The sequence below is a fragment of the Neophocaena asiaeorientalis genome, unplaced genomic scaffold, assembly GCF_003031525.2.
Source record: "Neophocaena asiaeorientalis asiaeorientalis breed wild unplaced genomic scaffold, Neophocaena_asiaeorientalis_V1.1 scaffold223, whole genome shotgun sequence".
Classification (NCBI taxonomy): domain Eukaryota; kingdom Metazoa; phylum Chordata; class Mammalia; order Artiodactyla; family Phocoenidae; genus Neophocaena; species Neophocaena asiaeorientalis.
In genome coordinates, this window is record NW_020175045.1 from 3,904,668 (window position 1) to 3,912,138 (window position 7,471).

At 44.5% G+C, this 7,471-nt stretch overlaps 1 non-coding gene across 1 annotated transcript; it reads right to left on the bottom strand.

Moving 5' to 3' along the window:
* Positions 1-7,019: 7,019 nt before the first annotated feature.
* LOC112412090 (small nucleolar RNA SNORA62/SNORA6 family) lies at positions 7,020-7,169 on the bottom strand. The gene has a single exon (XR_003005737.1). It is a non-coding gene; the product is annotated as a small nucleolar RNA SNORA62/SNORA6 family (small nucleolar RNA).
* Between the last annotated feature and the right edge of the window lie 302 nt (positions 7,170-7,471).

The following is a 7,471-nucleotide window of genomic DNA, read 5'->3' on the forward strand; positions in this document are numbered from 1 at the left end:
AGAATAACTTAGTCAAGAATGGAACCTGTTTTTACCAGCCAGGCTGGAACATCTAAGAATTCATAGCACTGGGGAGAGTACTACAGGTCTAGCCTCAAGAGGGGAAAATATTACCAACAAGGTAAATTTTACAATGTCTGGCATCCAACAAAAAACTAGCAGTCATGCAAAGAAGAAGGAAAATATGACTCATAATGAGGAGGAAAAAAATCAGTGAATTGAAAGTGACACAGAACTAATATGGGTGTTAGAATTAGCAGACAGACATTAAAATAGTTATTCGCACTTTATTCCATCTGCACAAAAAGTTAATAGAGACATAGAAGATAAAGACCTAAACTGAACTTTTAGTAATGAAAAACTACAATATTTGAGATGAGAAATTATATGGAGAAAGTTTTTAAAAGGCAGATTAGACATCATAGAAGAAAAGATTAGTGCATTTGAAGACACACCAATAGGACCTATCAAAAATTAAATACATAGAGGAAAAAATTTAAATGAACAAAACAACTGGGCTTTGGGGCAACGTACATGTGTGTCACTGGAATCCCTAAAGGAGAGGAGAGAGCAGAAAGAGGACAGAAAAAATATTTGAAGAAATAATGGCTGAAAAATCTCCAAGCTTGATGAAAAATATAAATCCATAGATCCAAGATGCTCAGTGAGTCATAAGCACGAGAAACATGAGGAAAACCACACGAAAGCATGCTACAAATTGCTCAAAACTAGTGCTAAATGGAAAATCTTAAAAGCAGCTAGAGGAAAAGTTTCATTGCGCACAGAGAAACAAACGTGACGGCAGATTCTCATTTGAACCAGTGGAGCTGGAGGACAGGGGAAGCAGCTTTAAATTATTTATATAAAATACCTGAAAGCCTTGAATTCTATACCCAGTGGAAAATATCTTTTTTTTTTCTTTTAAAAGGCAAAATAGGGCTTCCCTCATGGCACAGTGGTTAAGAATCCTCCTGCCAATGCAGGGTACATGGGTTCGATCCCTGGTCTGGGAAGATCCCACATGTCGCGGAGCAGCTAAGCCCCTGTACCACAACTACTGAGCGTGCACTCTAGAGCCCGTGAGCAACAACTACTGAGCCCACGAGCCACAACAAGTGAGCCCACGTGCCTAGAGCCCTTGCTCCGCAACAAGAGGAGCCACTGCAATGAGAAGCCCGCGCACCGCAACGAAGAGTAGCCCCTGCTCTCAGCAACTAGAGAAAGCCCGTGCACAGCAACAAAGACCCAACACAGCAAAAAAAAAAAAAAAAGCCAAAATAAAGACGATTCAGACATACAAAAGCTGAAAGAATTGATCTCAGTAGACTTGTACTTTAAGAAATGCAAAGACTTTCAGGCAGAAGGAAACTGGTATCAGATATAAATATGGATCTACACAAAAGAAAAGGATCAGAAATGGTAAACACAGGGGTAAATCTATAAGATTGATTGTTATTCAAATCTCCTTAAAAGTGACTGAGTTTGGGGTGGGGCAGTGTGAAGAGTTTAGCAAAACCTTTTTCCCAGACAAACATCTATTAAACTGGTCGAGATTAGCAAAGACAATCATTCAAAGTTTCTGGAGATGGACCAAAGGGCTGACAGACAATTGGGAGACGTTTACTCAGGAAAACCTACAGAACTTGGCAAGCAGAGTGCGGCTGTGAGAGCTGAGCTGTGGGGCGCCCGGCCTTGTGCTGCAGGAGGGCTACGCCAGGGGCCTGGCAGCTAACTGGGAGCACAGGCCTCTAGCTCTGCGAGACGGAGGGGTCACTCTGTGTGGGCTCAGCAGATCCCACCCCCAGCAAGGTCCACAGAAGAGCCCTACCAAGCAGGTGGTGGCGCCTGGCCTCCCACTCCAGCTGCTGCTCTGCAGGGAGGATCCAGGCAGAGGCCGGTGGAGAGCGCAGTACTTTCCCTCCCACGAACTCTGCTGTGCAGGAGGACTGTCCCGCTGGGCTCAGCTGTCAGCTCCCAGCGTTCTGGTGTAGAAGGATTGTTGTGGGTGCGTTAAGATACCGGTGAACACTGGCACATCCCATCCTGCTGGGCTCTGAGTGGTCAACGATCTGGGCTGGGTGCTGGAGGCACCTGTTACTACCCCTGCCCTCCCCGTAGCTCCGATTCCACGGTGAGGGTCTGGGTGGGGCAGCTGGTGAAGAGCGAGTTCTTCCACCCCCACCTCCTGCTCCGAAGCACAGAACTTCTGCCCAGGGGAGGGTCAGAGCAAGGCTCAAAGACTGCCAACAACTTTCCCTTGCCAAAGGGCCTGACCTTATTTGGGTTGGGCTACAGAGCAATTTGTGCTCCAGGGCATCACTGAAAACAATAGAGCAATCAGCTAGCCACACATTGGTGTGATACTAACAGAGGCAGGCAAGCCAGAAATTTAATGGGGAGATTATGGAAAAATACAGTCGGAGACAGCCTGGCTAAAACTTGAGTCATCCGTGGTGGTCTGTTAGGCTGTGTGCAAGCCGAAACTGCACCCTCTGAGGAGTGACAGAGAGGGGACTGCCTTGGAGGGGGCCCAGATATTGTACTTAGCAGACAAAGACGTTAAAGAAACTACCACAAATATGTTCAAAGAAGTAAAGGAGGGCTTCCCTGGTGGCGCAGTGGTTGAGAGCCCGCCTGCCGATGCAGGGGACACGGATTCGTGCCCCGGTCCGGGAAGATCCCACGTGCTGCGGAGCGGCTGGGCCCGTGAGCCATGGCCGCTGAGCCTGCGCGTCCGGAGCCAACGGGAGAGGCCACAACAGTGAGAGGCCCTCGTACCGGAAAAAAAAAAGAAGTAAAGGAAACCATGCTGAAAGACTTAAAGGAAGGCATGATGATAATGACTTACAAAATAGAGACTATAAGAAAAGACAGAAATTGTAAAAAGGATCAAACGGAAATCTCGAGTTGAAAGTATAATAACCAAAGTGAATGATTCACTAGAGAGGCTCAACAGTGGATCTGAGCTGGAGGAAGAAAGACTCAATGAACTTGAAAATAGATCAATACAGATTATGTAACCTGAATAGAAGACAGATAAAACAATGAAGAAAATGAACAGAGCCAGGGAGAAATGTGGGACACCATTCAGTAAACAACATATGCATAATGGGAGTACTAGAAGGAGAGAAGAAAAATATTTGAAGAGATAATCGCTGAAAACTTCCCAAATTTGATGAATAACAATAAGGACCCAAGAAGGATAAATACAAAGACATCCACAGCCAGACATATCGTAGTCAAAATGTTGAATTCCTGAAAGCAGCGAGAGAAAAGCAATTCATTATGTACAAGACAACCCCAATAAAATCAGAAAGAATGGAAGTCAGAAGGCAGTGGGATGATATATTCAAAGTGCTGAGAGGAAAACACCGTTAACCAAGAACCCTATATCCAGCAAAACGATTTTTGTAAAATGGAGGTAAAATAAAGATATTCCTAGGTAAACAAACAGACAAACAAAACAAGAAGCAAATTTATGGCAGCAAACCTGTCGTCTCACAAGAAACGCTCACGTTTGTTTTTCAGGCTGAGGGGCAGCCACATCTGACAGTAATCCAAGTCCACCCAGAGCACAGAGAGCGCCAGCAAACGCGGTCATAAAACACGGTGTGATTTCATGTGGATCCTCCTTCCTGCTCTTAAGTGATCTAAAAACGCAATTGCACAAAGCAACATGTACAACATTTTACTGTGGGACCTACAGCTTACAGAAATGCCATGTATTTGATGATGACAACACAAAGGAGGAGGGTGAAATGAACCTATATGATGCTGGAGGGCGACTGGAATCCTCAGGACGGAATGCAGGGGAGGGACGTGGTAAATAAAGGCAGACAGTTAAATGATTATTAGGAGCATTGCTGGGTAGAGGTGCCCCAGTAATGAATAACAAGGGGGGGCAGGGGAGGAAATTTCTGTATCTTACTGGAAACGAGTTGTGTGAATCTGAAGCAGATTCTGATAAATCAAGTTGTATATTGTTAGCCCTCAAGTAACCACTAAAAAAGCTTTAAAAATGTAGATAGAGACATAGTTAAAAATAATCAAAGGAATTGAAATGATACACTAGAAACTGTCCACTAAATACAAATGGAGAGCCAGAAGCACAAAAGAGTAGTGAGACCCATGGAAAACACAATGTGAAATGTCAGGGCTGAAGCCAATGGTATCCATAATAGCATTCAAATTCAGTCAAATTCAGTCAAATTCAGAGATTGTCAGACTGGACTTAAGGAATAAGACTGAACTATGCATTGCCTACAGGAGACGCACTTCAGATTCAAGGACACAAGCGAGTTGAAAGTGAAAGGATAGACAAAGATGTGCAGAGCAAACAGCTGCCTCGGGAAAGCTGGGGCTTCTGTGAATATCACACAACATAGACAAGCAAAGCCTGAAAGTTACTCTCTGGCCTTTACAGAAAAAGTTGGCCGACCCCTGCCTCACATGCCTACATTACGAAAGAAGAAAGGACTTAAGACAGTGACCTCAGTTTCCATATTAAAAACTAGAAAAGGGGACTTCCCTGGCGGTCCAGTGGTTGAGACTTCGCCTTCCAATGCAGGGGGTGCGGGTTTGACCCCTGGTTGGGGAGCTAAGATCCCACATGCCTTGTGGCCAAAAAACCAAAACGTAAAAAAAACAGAAGCAATGCTGTAACAAATTCATTAAAGACTTTAAAAATGGTCCACATCAAAAAAAAAATCTTCAAAAACTAGAAAAGACCAAATTGAACACAAAAACGCAAAAAGAAAGAGCACATAAAGTTACAGTGAAATGAATGAAATGGAAAACAGAACAAGCAACAGAGAAAATAAAAGACAGCACAGAATGGTTCTTTGAGAAGATTAATAACATTGACGAGCATCTAGACAGACTGATCAGAAAAAAAAAGATACAGGTTAACAATTTTAGGAACAAGAGAGATGATGTCACCACAGAGTCTACAGATGTTAGGGATAACAGGGAGTAATGTGAACAGCTTTTCTTTTCTCTGGCCACATGGCTTGCTGGATCTTCCCCAACCAGGGACTGAACCTGGACCACGGCAGTGAAAGCCTGGAACCCTAACCACCAGGCTGCCAGGGAAGTCCTAATGTGAACAGCTTTATCCCAATGAACTCAACAACTTAGTTGAAAAGGACAAGTTCTTTGAAGGACACAAACTACCAAATCTCACTCAGGAAGAAACAGAAACCTAAATAGCTCTGTATCTATTAAAGACCTTAAACCATCAGTTAAAAACCTTCGTAAATTCATGTGAAATTGGAAAGGACCTACAACAGCTCAAACAACTTCAGAAAGGAAGAACAAAGCTGGAGGTCTGACATCTCATGATTTCAAGGCTTATTATAAAGCGATAGTGATCAGGACAGTGGGGTTTGCTGCCAAGGTGGGCACACAGGTGAATGGAACAGAGCAGAGTCCAGAAAGAGACCCACACACATGGACAATTGATCATCAACGTGGTTGCAGAGGCAGCACCGCTGGGAAGGGACAGTGTTTTTAAACAATGGATCTGGAGCAACTGGATGTTTATCAGTCTCTATTTATATCTATATCCATCTATCTCTCTATCTACCTATCTATCTATCTTCCATCTATCAATCATCTATCATCTATCTATAGAACTTTGATCTATACATTACAGCACATACAAAAATTAACTCAAAATAGGATGTAGACCTAAATGCAAAGCTAAAAACTTCTAGAAGAACACATAGAAGAAGAAGTTTTGTGGCCTTGATTTAGGCAAAGATTTTTTAGGTATGACCCCAAAATCACAATCCATAAAAAGAAAAAGTTAATACATTGACTTTATCAAAAGTAAAAACCTTCTGCTCTTCAAAAGATACTGTTAAGGGCTTCCCTGGTGGCGCAGTGGTTGAGAGTCCGCCTGCCGATGCAGGGGACGCGGGTTCGTGCCCCGGTCTGGGAAGATCCCACGTGCCGCGGAGCGGCTGGGCCCGTGAGCCATGGCCGCTGAGCCTGCACGTCCGGAGCCTGTGCTCCGCAACGGGAGAGGCCACGGCAGTGAGAGGCCCACGTACCGCAAAAAAAATAAAAACAAAAACAGAAACAAGAGACACTGTTAAGAGAATGAAAAGACAAGTCATAGACTCTGGAGCAAAATCTTTGACCTCTTGTACCTGATAAAGGACTTGTATTCAGGATATGTAAATTCTCTCAAAACTCAATAATAAAAACACAAACAACCCAAATAAAAAGAAAAGAAGATATATAAAAATAAGATCCACAGATGACAAAGAAGTACATAAAACGATGCTCCACATCATTGGCTCTTGGGAAACAGAAGTGAAGTCTATGTGAGATTTACTGCACATTTATTAGGACGGTTAAGATTAAAAAGACTGACCACAGATGAGGAGAAACTGGGTCTCGCATACATCGTGGGTGGGAATACTTTATTTTTTTATTTTAATTTTTTTTTAGAAACTTTATTTTCCGTCAACCTATTTCCATTTTAAGAGTTTGTGGAAGAACGGCTTAAGACCGCTTGGTGGCGGTTCCTACCCACTCAGTGGCCTGAGCAGCGGGGAACTGCTGAACGGGCACAGAGGACACCTGCACGCCTTCGGACCAGTCCGCCACCTCAGGCTGAGCAGCAGGGAACTGAGGAGCTGGAACAGTCCATTCACCCTGAAATTCCTCCTTGGTCACAGCCTTCTCAGCTGCCGCCTGCTCTTCCTTTTCAATCTCTTCAGGATTTCTGTAGATGTAGAGGTCAGGCATGACCTCCTATGGGTGTTCACGGGAGATGGTGCCACGCACGCGCAGAACTTCCCGGGCAAGCATCCACCACATCAGAGCCACTGAGTGAGCTCCCTTTCTAGGATCTTACATCAGGATACATCAGGTTAGTCTGAAAACAGAATGGCCAAGTAATGCCTGAGAGGTCCAAGAGTAAGAAATAATGGAGAAAAGCAGAAGAAAACACAAGCCATTTTTAAAATGTTTTCCTCTCTCCTTAAAGCTTTCATACATTAAAATCATACATTTGTAGCAAGTATTATTATCAGACTCCACTTATTGGGCGAGAGACCCTTGTGGCGTTAGCGAAAAACTTGCCCCTCACATAGCGCACTACCTACACTTGTGAGTTCATCGGCCAGTTGCCTCAACTCCAAGCTCTAACAATATGCTGAGGAATACTTAAAAAAAACACTTTGTAGGGACTTCCCTGGTGGTGCAGTGGTTAAGAATCCGCCTGCCAGTGCAGGGGACACGGGTTTGAGCCCGGGTCCGGGAAGATCTCACATGCCGCGGAGCAACTAAGCCCGTGCGCCACAGCTACTGAGCCTGCGCTCTATAGCCCGCGAGCCACAACTACTGAGCCCACGTGCCACAACTACTGAAGCCCGCGCCCTTAGAGCCCGGGCTCCGCAACAAGAGGAGCCACCCAATGAGAAGCCCGTGCACTGCAACGAAGAGTAGCCCCCGCTCGCCA